This window comes from Rhinolophus ferrumequinum, chromosome 2 (genome assembly GCF_004115265.2).
Source record: "Rhinolophus ferrumequinum isolate MPI-CBG mRhiFer1 chromosome 2, mRhiFer1_v1.p, whole genome shotgun sequence".
Classification (NCBI taxonomy): Eukaryota; Metazoa; Chordata; class Mammalia; order Chiroptera; family Rhinolophidae; genus Rhinolophus; species Rhinolophus ferrumequinum.
The window spans coordinates 10,168,285-10,182,067 of record NC_046285.1 but is presented as its reverse complement, the minus strand read 5'-3'; the positions used below and the strand labels follow the sequence as shown (position 1 = coordinate 10,182,067).

Sequence of the window (13,783 nt, the reverse complement as noted above, 5' to 3'; positions counted from 1 at the left end):
GCTGCACGGGCGCTGCACATGGGCCTGGTGTGTTGCTCACACAGTGTGAGGAGCTGGGGACGCATGAAAGGAGGGGCGAAGGCACATTTGCCACCGAAAGGGGACACCGTGGTTAACAGACAAAGCACACACCTGCATATGAAAGTACAATATTTTATTTAGACTTTTAAACTATCTGCAAAATTCTAAAAAGCTGAAGTGAGCATAAACGAGGGCACAAGAATAACTCCGCTGAACGATGATGACCCTCGGGAGGTACAAGAACAGAATTCAGGAACTGGTGACCATCTAGGAGGTGAGTGAGGTTTGGCAGAGGGATTCGTAGTAAAGGGGTTAAAAGAATTATCTGAGGATCTCTATCGAAATATCCACCTCTCCATCAAAATTTCAATTCCATAAATCCCAGGAGCACTCCAGTACATGAATTAATATATATATACCTCACTTGGTCATTTGAATAGCCACTCCCCTCCCCCAACTGTGTGCCACGAGCTAGGCTAAGATAGCCATGTCACACCAGCCCATGTGAAAAGAGTTTGCAAGTCTAATTCTTTTCTGCTCCCTCCCCACAATGCCCAGGATGAGCTGTCGCCACCCTACGTGAAGTGAAGGAGGAGTAATACCGCGGCTGGAAAAACACCCTCAGTATGTGTCTTATCCCTCCACACACTATTTCTCTCCATTACATCACAGTTCCCAGTCAAATATCTCAGAAATGAAATTACCTACTTCACTCTGTGTGTGTGTGTATAAATATGCACATATAAATATGCAAACATAATGCCTGATCACTTGGATCCCAACAACTAAGACCCTACCATCTTTAATGTCTTCTAGGGGCTCCATTTGGCACTCTGGAATTTACCAAATACTTATCTACCCCAGACTTCATTGAATCCTCTAATCCAGGTCTCGACTTTAGGAGGTCTTTAAAATATTTTCATCCCATATTAATGTTTCCAGAATTGGATCACTATGTTTAATATTTCTAAAAGTGGTCTCATTTAATGTGATGGCGGTTTTATTCTCTGAAACTGCATGATTATATCAATGTGATATCTTAAAACACTGACTTAAAAAAGATAGATCATTACCCCATTTTTTTAAAAGTCATATTACAAAAAAAAACCATCAAAATCATACTGCTTATATTTCAAATCAATGCCCATATCGCGGTCACAGAAATTATTTATGCAAGCCAACCAAGAATGAATTACTTACATGAGTAAAATAGGAATAATATCAATAGGAATAATATGAAAGATTGTGCTAGTGTCAGAAGTTAACACAAAATATACATTAGTATTGAAGAAAACAAGAATTCTCCTTGAATACTTTGTAAAATTAATTGATAACTTGGAAATAATCTGGCATCTAAAATTTCTTACATGGAGCTTGTGGATTGTATTCAATATTTCAGGATCCTCTCAGGTAGCAATAAATAACATACTTTTTCTTCATTTTATGCAGATGAGAAACATATTCAGACAAGTTCCAAGAAGAATTTTTTTCTATTCTTTTTAAAACTTACATTCAAAGAAACTGACTTCTAGAAAAACTTTCAGTGCCTTACTAACTCTGTTATATTCATTATACTATTCATATCATTTTATTCTCACTTCCAAACAGTATACCCGTATTTTTTTTCTCAACTAAAACTATAAGGGAATGGTAACTAACAAAATCTACACATTTAGATTACATCGATTAGGCAAAATTGTGTGTGTGTGTGTTTGTGTATGTGTGTGCGTGCATGCATGTGTGCACAAGAGTACAGCCTAAAAATAGAGAAATTTTATGATAATTGTGGGGAAATGTGCTATACTAGAAAGAAATTAAATAAACAAGGACAAAATAAAGGTTGGGTATCACTTAAATCTTATTAAGTAGAGATTTTTCCCTCAGAATAAACACTACAAGAAGACAGCTAACAAATCAATCAACACCAAGAACGTACCACATAAAAACAAAAAAACCCACTGTGTTCAATATGATATTTGAAATAATCTTTGGATATCCCTAAGTGAATTCCAAAAGTAAAAAATATTTCTTAAGATCAAACATTTTTCAATGTCAACATAATACAAGCATCTGGTAGCTGCAGAACCATTTAGCATACCTCTTAGCCCTCTAGCACCATCTAGTGGTATACTCATGAAACAGCTGAAGAAAAGGACCAGTGTCCCACAGGCCTATCAGCCCCTCCTTACAGTCTTCCTTCAGCCATCCTTAGTGCTAATGTACACACACCACCGCCACCGCCACCGCCACTCCCCCCCACACACACACAGACACTGAGGATCTCTATCGAAATATCCACCTCTCCATCAAAATTTCAATTCCATAAATCCCAGGAGCACTCCAGTACATGAATTAATATATATATATACCTCACTTGGTCATTTGAATAGCCACTTCCCCTCCTCCACAATTTAAATTCTCTCCTCCACAACCAAACCAACATGATTCATTCTTGACACTATGAACTACGTAGCAGTAAATGTAGGATTGATATGATTTCAACAGACTTTAGAGACAGAGGCTGCATTCAGCCTTCCAAGCCACAGGCCTCCATGGACACAACTAAACCGACAGGCGGGTCCGCAGGCAGAGGACATGGGGACACTGCTGTCAGCCCCCTACAGGAAGTGTGGATGCTCCTGAAAGAAGCCGGTGACACCCCACCCTGTTTGAGTGAAATGTGGGTTCTGGTAGAGCCTTCCTGTCATGATAAAGTCACACAGTGTAACCACACGTCCACATTCAACCCGCCTCATGATCCCTGAAAGTCAGACCAGAGCAACAAGCGCAGCTGCTCTTTGAACTGCCCATTCAAGGACTGAAGACAGAAACCTGGCCTCATGGAGTCTTCGTCGTGATTACGCCAAACGGCCCATACAAAACAGCGTAAGAATCACTGCTGAGCTCAAACGATTAACTAAAGCTGTATGTAGTTCTCTACAGCATTAAGCGCCTACCACCACAAAGAATTTCTCAGTCAGGCAGCCAAGGAAATTAAATGGCCAAGAATAACCACATACCCCTCACCTAATCTGGAAGTACAAACAAGTATGCTTAGCTAATTTCAGTTTCTCGGACAAACATTGATTCTACATATTTTCAGGTGCGGCTTACTTACTCTCTGGGTTTAAAAACAGAAGAAACTGCATGAGATCACCCCCACACTTCCTCTGACTTCAGTTAACCTCAGTGAAGTTCCCTGAAGTCTCTCAACACCACAAAACCTTCCTCACACTTGTTAGCATGTGTTCCTCCCACATAGCACCACCGCATGAACAAGTAGCATCTGTTTATCAGAACAACTCTGGGAAAGTTTATCTAATAAAAATGAAGTCATTCTCTATTATGTCTCATTCCAGCTCAAGCCTCTAGACTCAATCACTTCTCAAGGCTCATCTTTCCTAACTTGTTCTAATGATTTACTAATAAGCTAAGCAGTTAGAGCATTAAGTAAAAACAACAACAACAACAACAAAAACCTGTCTTATAAAGCACTATCCTCTAAGTTACCTGTCCTAAATTCAATCATTATGTAGGTCAGAGGTTCAGAAACCTACAAACGGTGTTCAAAGGTGTGCAGATACAAGCGATTAGACGATTTAATAAGCCTGGGATAACATTACTGTATCTAAAAATATTCAGTCCTTGTTTTCTAATTAATTCCATCATCTTACGTATCTTTACCTACAGAACCAGAGCATACAGTCGGGGGATAATCTCCGCCTCTCCCATACATTGGTAACATACACTCATCCAACAAACATTTTTTGAGTGCCTGGTATGGTGGTGGGCACTGGGAATACCAAGGACAGCCAGTGCCCATGCCAGGTGGGCATGATATAAAAACAGGCCACGTGGGAAGAAGGTATCGGGGACACTTTCAAAGACAATGACAGTTGAGGCAAGTCTTGAGAACAGGTGGGAACAGAAAGGAGATAATGAGAAATGATGTATTTTGGAGACTCAGAGGTGTAAAAGAAAATGGCCTCTTCTGCTTCCTCAGCATCTTTCCAAAAAACCACACAGAGAAGAGGAAATACATGCACTGAGGTTTTTGTGTTTATAACACAGTTCTCAGTTTTGATTGTCTCACAATAACATCAACTGAAATTCATTCCTTCTGATTCTTAAAGTTAAACCCAATCTCATGCTAGCAACACAGAAAATCTGTTTGAACACTTCTACTAATTGGGACTAGGTATTCAACTCATGACTCAACGTTAGTGTCTCTCCCAAAGTGAGGTCTTATAAGCTGTCTACGAAATACGTAAATACTGGGCATGTGAATTCATTTATAAACTGTTACTCTGTCAATCTACCAGAAGGGGGCGATATTGTACTCCAGACATTTGTTTCCCCATTATTATAACTCTCAGTAAAAGATTAAAAGTTTACACTGCCAATGAATTCCGATGCCTGTCACTCATTTAAAAAAGTTTTAAAAAAAGGTCACTGTTTTACAATACAGTGACTAATTACGTTTTAATGACATAATTCCTGACACCCTCTTCCACTACTCTAAATCAATGTACTGACCTTGGCAGGATTTAATGCTTCACATAAACACAAAAAGGCACATCTGCACTGAATGGTTTCCTGTCAGAATATACTTTTTAAAGCACATCTTCAAACAAAGCTCCAAAAATGGCATGCTGAGTTAGGAACTCCTCAGCATGAAAATTAGAATCTTTTCCAGAAGGCCCCACCCCACCTCTTCTGACTTTCCTCCCATCGTACCTTTGCTCACACCATTCTTTTAATCCCACTCTAACAAAAGAGGCTTCTAATAAGAACCATTTCAGATACCAGTTCCTTCACAGATCCTTTTAGAAGGCAACTCCCAAACTCACATCCTTTAAACATCTCTGTACTTTCATATAATGTTTATATTGGGATATTGGGCCTTGCACTAAAATCCTCTGTGTTCTTATCCCAATATAGTTCATAATGTCCAGTGGACTCCTGTCTGCTGCCACGCCCGCGACACACATACATACATATTTACTTATAAATCACTTGTCAGCAAAATCATTTTTAAAAACTTTTATTTCATGGTAAATAGCTCCTATGGTTAAATTAAATTCATTGAAAATGTTCGTATCTATCAAAATGTCAACCGATTAAATACGTTTTAGAATACTGCAAAGTCAGGAGAAACCAATATGGCGGATCTACACAGGGATAACACGAGCAAGTCAGAGACAGCAAGTGGGGAAAAGCCAAGTGCACCAGCGTGTCCTCCCGTCCAATGAAGCAAATGGGGAAAATCAGGGAAACGGCAATAATGACAACATTGTTTTGTACGTACTTTAAAAAACAAAAAGAGATTCTGGGGTAAGGAACAAAATGTAACATTTATATAACACCAAGAAGTAAGAAAATCAGCTTTAAGAGCAGTTGAAGACAGGCAGGATGGAAACTGACTGGAAACAATAACAGACATATTTGGGGATTACGTGTGTTAAACTCACTCTATTCGTAGTATGAATACACAAGGGATGTTTATATATAACCAGTCTTATTACTAACAAGGCAAGGTCCAGCCTGGAAACAATATCAGAGAAAGGAAATGTGTGTGTCTGTGAGCATGTGCAGTGGGCTGGGGGTGGCAGCCACTTCGAGGGTATGTGGAGGGTTCTGAGGAAAAGATTAGTCAGGATGAAAGCCCACAGTACTTTAATCTAAGGGTTCCACAAAATAAAATAGGAAGGGGTTGAGGGAACATAGAACTACAAAGTATTAATAAAACATTACAGAAAAAGAAAACAAAACACTGATTATTTTAGCTTTTTCCTCTTCTGTTTTTGTTTTGTTTTGTTTTTGTTTTTTTGCTAGTAAGAATCCTGAAAGCAGGGAACATGTCCTCTAGTTTTTAATTTTTTAATTATTATTTTATTATTTTACATATTGAACCTGGTGTCTAGTGTTGAATAAAGCCAAGTTGTGTTGCTAAACATAGTAACAAAATACCTAATTTTAAAAATACATAAAGATATGATCAATAAATAGTTTTTCAGGATAAAATATTCTTGCAAATATTAATAAGATACTTATTTCCAATCCCAATGGAGAAACATGGGTACAAGCTAATCTTTGCATTTAAGCATATCCGCAAAACACCCAGCTTAAACCTCAAGGAAAGACAAAATAGTGGCAGGGCCAATAATAAATCCTGCACCGAAATATGTCTGAGTCATTCACAAATATGTCCACCCTTGATTCCATGTGTCCACAGTCTGGAACAGCTAGGGCTAGTTTTCAAAACCTGGATGACAGGGTGAGGAGCATAAATAAAGGAGCATAAATAAAGCCATTCCTCAGATTTTCCTGCAAAGAAGAGGGAGTAAGAGCAGACACGGCAAAGACAGATTTGTATCATTCACTGACATCCAGAGAGGAAAACAACTGATGAAAGACGATAGGCGGAACTATAAATTAAACGCCTAAGGAGAACGCACCAACGTTTCTGTTGCGTAACACATTTGACATTCTTCCTTCCTCCTTGGGTTTCATCTAATCTGTGGCTGCTCTAGCCTTTCTCTCTCTCTTTTAGGTCTCTCTCTGAACCTCTCTTCTTATTAATCGCACCCCCTACCCTCTGATTATCAAAATTTCTGCTCTCAAAACCTGCATGGCTGTCCAAAGCTATGACAGTAACTGATATGGGGCCCAGGCAGTTGGAGGCGGGGTCTGAACAAACCAGGTTGAAAGGTAGGGCATCTGCCTGGAAAATAAAAGTTCCTCCAAGTGTTGTACGATCAGAGGTTCCAAAACAGGGAGGCAGGGATGCTCACACCTGGCAACATTTCTGAATTATCCAGGCACGTTTGAAAATATAGGTTCCTGAGCCAAAAACACAAGGAGTTCTGATTCGGATCATTTGCAGTAGGGTCTTAGAATCTGCATTTTTAAAGGTTCCCAGATAATGTCCATCATGGCCAGCCAGGTACATAAACAAAAACATTAAAGAAGTCAGAGAGAACTGCTTCAGAGTCGCCAGGTAAGCAGAGGGCAGGTGGAGCAGCCTGAGGCCCAGGAGAAGAGGAAACAGCTCCAGGTGTTTCTCCAAAAAAATCTCCCAAACATGAAAGAGAAACCATGAGACCTGCCCTTGTCCGCCTGTTCGTAAGGTCCTATAGATAAAAACTTGACTAAGGCAGACAGACAATCTGTCTGGAGACATGCCATCTTGATAACACAAGATGAAGACATAATCCACCAAGTTCTTCTTGGATCCTTACATGGTCATCTTCCTCGATTCCAAGGCAAGTGGCACCTCAGTCACTGAAACCACCACTTGCCCTCGTATCTAACAATTACCACCTGCACCACTGTGGGGACAGAGTCCCAGAGAGCAGTTTCCAGGCTCTCGGCCTCACGTGGAAAGGTGCTGGCTCGGGTAGTAGATAGACATCAGTTGTGACTAGTTGGCCATCATCTGTTACCGGTTAGCCATTAGCCTCTGATATAACCGCTGTGGCTAAACTAGCAAGCGCGGATTGCGGAATGTGGATTGCAGAGAGGCGCGGATTGCAGTTAGCATGGTGGATTGCAGCTAGCAAATGAGGTTGGTTGGCAGAGACAAGTGGACAGCGGGTTGCGGATCGTGTGGCTCCTGCTTCCCGTGTCTCCAACCCAGCTGCCAGTGAGACCATAGTGGTATGACTCCCCTGTGTATGGCTCCGTAAGTGTTCCTTTTTGGCCTCACCATGTCCTGTGTTCTTATGTGGGGAGCGGGAGTTGAGACCCCGCATGACACCCTGCCTGACAGTCATGCAGGGCGTTATGCAGGGCGGCCTGCGGGGTCTCAGCTCCCGCTCCCCACATAAGAACGCAGGATGTGGCTAGGCCAAAAAGGAACACCCACGGAGCCATAGGTAGGGGAGTCATACCACTATAGTCTCACTAGAGGCTAGAGTCACACGACCTGCAACCTACTGTCCGCTTCTCTGCCTACCAACCAGCCCACTGACTCGACTCCCGACTCACCAGTGCAGCCGCGGCAGTTGTATCAGTGGCTAATTGGCTCACTGGTTACAGCTGACGGCCAACCAGCCACAGCTGATGGCCATCTACTACCTGAGCCAGCACCTTTCCACGTGAGGCCGAGAGCCTGGAAACTGTTCTCTGGGGCTCTGTCCCCACACTCCACCCCTACACGGTCTCGCCTCAAAATCTACGTGACAAGCATCTTCCGCGAGGGTCCCTATGCGAGGAGTCTGGAGGTGAATGCAATATCCTGGACACAGCCAGGTTCTCTGGGCACAGCAAGGGTTTCTCAGGGCACCACCAGTCCTTCTGGGCACAGCCAGACTTCCTGGGGTTCTTAGGATACCACCAGTCTCCTCCTGCCCTCCTGGCAGGCGGTACTGTCGCACTGTAACCACGCGCCAGTGCTGCGGCAACACTTGAAGGAGGGTGATGAGCATGCCCGCGTGTCACTGTTTTCACCACCCAGATCTGGAGACGGAACTCTCCTACCGACGTCTGTAAGCTGAGGCCATGTAGCACGTGCACCCCTAGAATATACTCCGGAACGGGGGAGACATAAACCTTGTAGGTACGAGGGGGAAGCCTTCCTATACCCAGTGGTAAGGAAACAGCTTTTACAGTCACAGTCTTTCCCCCGTAGCCATCAATGCAGATTGCTGGTCCAGGGAACAGTTCTGGGTTCCCATGAACAAGACTGCAGTCTGTGCCAGTGTCAACTAGGGCCAAAACCCTCTGCACATTAGAAGGGGACCAATGTATGGACAGTTCCACGTAGGGCCTCCGGTCCCCGCTCGTCCCCTCTGACCAGGTACCTTGGCCCCAACCCTAATCAAGTGAAAGGAGTCGCCCTCAAGCGGCCGCATGAAGTCCTGGAGGGACACGGGTCGCGCTTTCCCAGACTTCTCCTTCAGGCTTCTGTGGAACTGCTGTTCTGGACGCAACTGTTTCCAAATTTCTGACAAGAGTGCATTGGGTTGTCGGTCTATTTTTTCCCAATTGACCCCTGCTGCCACGAGATCACGCCACATCTGTGCGTGTGTTACTCTCTGAGGCCCGCGACCTCGCCCCTTTACTTTGTAAAGTTATAACTTCATGGATCCGTCGCCCACATAAGGCGTAAGAATGGCAACCAAGGATCCAAAAGCACTCACAGGTGCAGTATCCAAAACCAGATCTCTCATGCTGGCTATAAAAAGCTCATTATCTGGCCCTCGCATATTAGGGTTGAAAACAGCATGTCTCATACCCATTTCACGGATGATTTGCGTAAGTTCCCTATATGACTGCCATTGACTCACAGTGTCTGGCAGCTCGCCAGCCTGTCCCCATACTGTGCGTACCGCAGCAGTGAGCCACTCCATTAGAGAATGGTTGCCCTGGTCGTGGGCCAACCTATGGCAGTTCTGTAACCTTTGTCGCAGGGACAGATGCACTGTCACAAAGGCTAGCTTTTCCATCTCGCCTGGGGAGCAGAGAATGTTGTCTGCTCCCTTATCCCATAAACATAGTAGCCAAGCCGAGACTGGCTCTCCAGGGCTCTGTCTGCACCGCCTCCCCAACTCCTGCAACTCAGTAAGGAGTGTAAGGAGTGTAGGTTGTGAACTCAGTCACAGCTGGGTTGCCTGCAGCAACACCCCCGGGGCCCAAAGGTTGCTCACGTTTTACTCTTTGCTTCAAGATTGGCCAGGCTTGGGGGTTGGGAGCTATATTGTCTGCACTCACTTCCTCCGCCTCTGCCTCAGAGTCTCCACTGTGGGGCCCCTCTTCTAACAGGCGGACCCGAGCTTCCAGCGCTTCCAACCGGGACACCTGGTCCGGCACCTGAGCCATTTCATTAAGTGCCTTTTCCGTATTGAGACTCAAGGCCGTGAGGAACATCCAGCCCACGTGGCCGGCTGCAGCCTTCTCCTCCTCCGGCAACCGCTCCGCCAGAGCCTGCAGGGCCCTCTCCACGCTGGCCGGAGAGCCATCCACGTCCTCCCACCCCTCCTTGGGGGTCCAACTCCTGAGAACAGTGGCCACCGGACACCACACACTGTGTGTGGGCCACACGTCCTCCTACCCAGAGTCAGACTCCATTGCTACCTGGCTGGTATCTTGCTCACCGTGCCAGGTGTCCGATTGGGTGGAGGCCTCGGTGTAAGATGTCCACAACCCTCGGAGCCTACAGCAGCTGCCCACCAAAAAGCCGGTGATGCCTGCTATGGCCAACAGGGCGGCGTGCCATCCGGAGGCTCGAGAGGACCACCAATTCACCGAGGCGTCACGTCTCTCCCAGGCAGACTGTGCTCCCCATCTCCGGCGCTGCTCCTCACGGGCTTCCCGAGACTGTTTTCACACGCACAAACTGCTCTGCCATCCCTCGGAGAGCTTTGGCCGACACCACACCCTGCTCGCTGCGCCATTTGTCGTGCGGAGCAGCCTGCGGGGCCTCTAGTCCCGCTCCCCACATAAGAACGCAGGATGTGGCTAGGCCAAAAGGGAACACTCACGGAGCCATAGGTACGGGAGTCATACCACTATGGTCTCACTGGAGGCTGGATTCACAGGACCTGCAACCTGCTGTCCGCTTCTCTGCCTGCCAACTGACTAAGTGACTCGACTCTCGACTCTCAACTCTCTCCACTCCCCAACCAGTGCAGCCGTGGCAGTTGTATCAGTGGCTAATTGGCTAACTGGTAACAGCTGATGGTCAGTTAGCCACAGCTGACCCCCATCTACTACCCGAGCCAGCACCTCCCCACACGAGGCCGAGAGCCTGGAAACTGCTCCCTGGGACTCTGTCCCCACAGCTCTGAATCTAAACAGCAGCTCCAAAGTCCGGTCCTGCCACCTCCTAGCTCGGAACTTAAATTTTCTGGATCTCTGTTTTCTCATCTGTAAAAACAGGAATGGACCCCCCACAAATGGTCCCTGTGTAGCCTGGCTGTGTAAGGCGACAGCACAAAGAAAGTGCCCGCAGTCGCGCGAGTGAGAGTATGTACGTGTCTTTTGATCCAATCCCTGTAGATGAGTTTTCCTTCGAGTCCCCTGGCTGGCCCCTTTCTGTCATTCTTGCCTCTACAACTATAAAACAGAAGCCACAAACTGACTTCCCGTAAGCCAAATCCAGTGCACCGTCGGGTTTTATTTTGGCCCACAAGGCGTTAGGTGCTCAGGAACTTGAAAAGTATTTGATTTAGATAACAACACGCAAAATCAGGAGAGACCTGAAAGTGCAGTTAAGAGCACAAGCTCCAGGAGCTGTTCTGCCGGGTCCAAATCTCAGCTCTAGGAGTTGTGGGACCTAACTTGACATCTCTGTGCCTCGATTTCCTCAGCTGATAAGAAAAGGGTGAGGGAGGGGAAGAGTAGTGAAACCCAGCCAGCTCATCGGGTTGTGGTGAGAACTCAGTGAGTTGAAGCATACAGTATTCAGAATATGCAAACAGGTACACATACAAACAGCACTCAAGGTTCTGATTACTTTGGCTCATCTACAAAGAGGCAACACGGGATCCTGACAAGCTCTAGCTGAGTGGTAGCCGATTCCTGTGTGGGCCAGGAGCTTTCTACTTCTCCAGACTTCCTGGGACCCAAAGGCCTTACACAGGGTCCACCTCACTTATCTGGACCACTTGCCATCAGGTGACCATCTATTGCGGTATCCCTTTGGCCATGGCCTTTGCAACTCCCAGTACCAAGAAGAAAACAAGCAGCTCCAGTACAGAAAGTCATCATTTCCTCCTCCATCATACTCAGTACCAGGTACGTGAAGCACCCCACAGGGAGGCAAGATGCCTAGGAGAGCACCTGGGATGATTAATGGGTGTTTCTGAGACCGGCAGAATAAACAGCACCTCCTGCTACAAATATGCAAGTCTTGAGAGCTGCAGCTTAGAGACTGGTGATGCCAAATCATCCATTTAACCAGCATATGTTTACAGCTGAAGGACTGCAATGTGCCCTGGTAATAACCAGGCTTGGTCGGCTCGTCCTTCCGTCGGTCCTTCCATCTGTGTACCTGCTGGATCTCACTGCAGCTGAAGCCCGCAAGCCCCTGTGTTCTTAGCCCCAGTAGTCAAAGCAGCAGCCAGAACAGTATGGGCCCAGCATGGATACCTGGGGGTCCTCAGGGCCGCTGCTGCGCCTATTAAATGGATCAACGGTGACTATTTAGTCTGTATGTGAGACACAAAAGAAGAAAATGAACTTCCTGAGGGAAAGGACTTAGGTTTGCCTCTGTCACTCCATCTCCAGTGACTGGAGCACTGCCTCCGACTTAGTAGGTGCACAAAATGTATCTAGACCACTTGCTGGCATTATCATAAGCATACAAATGAATATGAATGACTACTTATAACTGTAAATGTATATATTACGTTTTTAAATCAACTGAACTTGACTAGTTAAGCCATTAGCCCATAATGTGGCAATGGGACAATCTGAGTGGACGCACCTGAAATGCAGCAGCCTTATAAACAGCTTTCCAGAGCATAGTTTCCTTCCGTCCTTCTCTGGTTCTGAGTCACACACTCGAATGAGGCCTTGGCAGCCAAATTCTGATACTGCCCAATCTAACTAAACACGAGTATTCAATGGGAAAGACGCTGGAGACTCAGCATGACATTACAAATTATATTACAGAACTGGAACTAAAAATATGAAGGGCTCCTGCGTCTTACTTTCAAAACAATAACATAAAAAGCACAAACGTAGCAAAAGATGAACACATAATGAGTTTATCTGAAATGCTACTCATGATCTATTTGTCAGAAATGCTCAAATATGGTGAAAACTCCCCGCAACAGCAGCCCCTCTTATCTGACAGCTGTGGTCACTGGTGTCAAAACACTTCTTGACTGAAATGCTAATTCCTCTTTCCAGGTAGCCCCAACTACCACCCATCTGTGGCCACCCCGTGCGGCTGTTGACAATTTCCTCTTACCTAGGAGGGTGATTCAGAGAGAACCTTGCCGTCCCTCCCTCAGTTACCCGCTATCAGTTCTCCACCTATTACCGCATGTTGAATTTGGCAATGGCAAAGTTTAAAAAGAAAACATATGTAGGTTGTTGCCTGGCTGTTCATTTGCTAGATGATGTGGAGATGTGGAAAAGAATTGTGGAAACCTTTTTGGGGATGACTGAAGGAAAGGAATTAGCAGAGGCCAGCCTGACAGCCAGAGACCCACACATCCCTCTTCCTCCCTGTTTCCTCCATCTCCCAGCCTTGAGGAAGCTCTAGTTGGCGACCTCAGCAGAGTGACTCTCGACCCACTGTCTTGTGGTTTCGGTCATCAAGTTCCTGATTTCAATTGTTGTTAAAGACGAGCAAGAACTCTGTATAGAACAGTCTCAATTTGGAGCACAGCGTGAGACATACTCTGAAATGAGTGCTGCCTGACTCGCAGATGAAGTGCTAGAGGCAGGTAAGGAACTGGCTCTTCATGAGAGGACCTGAGTGTGTGTGAATAGTGCATGAGAATGCCATAGGAGGCATCAGAACTGGGGGCGACAGTGCTGAGCGACACGGGACGGTCCCGCTGTCTGACTTTTTTGTTTGAGAAGTATAATATGTGGGTATGGTAATACTGCGTCGTGTTGATTTGGGGATCCCAAGTTGAAATTTTATCAGTGATGATTATTTATGATTTCCAACTGTGGCTGTCAAAATACATCTGTGCTGAAGAGATATCAAGCAAATGCTTAAAAGGTATTCGTCCAGGACAAAGATTTCCAAAGCCTGTAAATGTGTATCAAAATCGCCTCTGAAAACTACAAAATCAATTAT

At 45.4% G+C, this 13,783-nt stretch overlaps 2 protein-coding genes across 5 annotated transcripts in view; one reads left to right on the top strand and one right to left on the bottom strand.

The window, feature by feature from the left end:
• The window catches only part of MED12L (mediator complex subunit 12L), a 314,918-nt gene that overhangs the window by 137,769 nt on the left and 163,366 nt on the right, over window positions 1-13,783 (bottom strand). The window lies entirely within an intron of this gene.
• Window positions 13,093-13,783, top strand: part of P2RY14 (purinergic receptor P2Y14) — a 47,788-nt gene continuing 47,097 nt past the window's right edge. The window contains exon 1 of the mRNA XM_033088328.1: window positions 13,093-13,421. The gene's annotated coding sequence lies outside the window, so the exon portion shown is untranslated. The remainder of the gene's footprint in view (window positions 13,422-13,783) is intronic.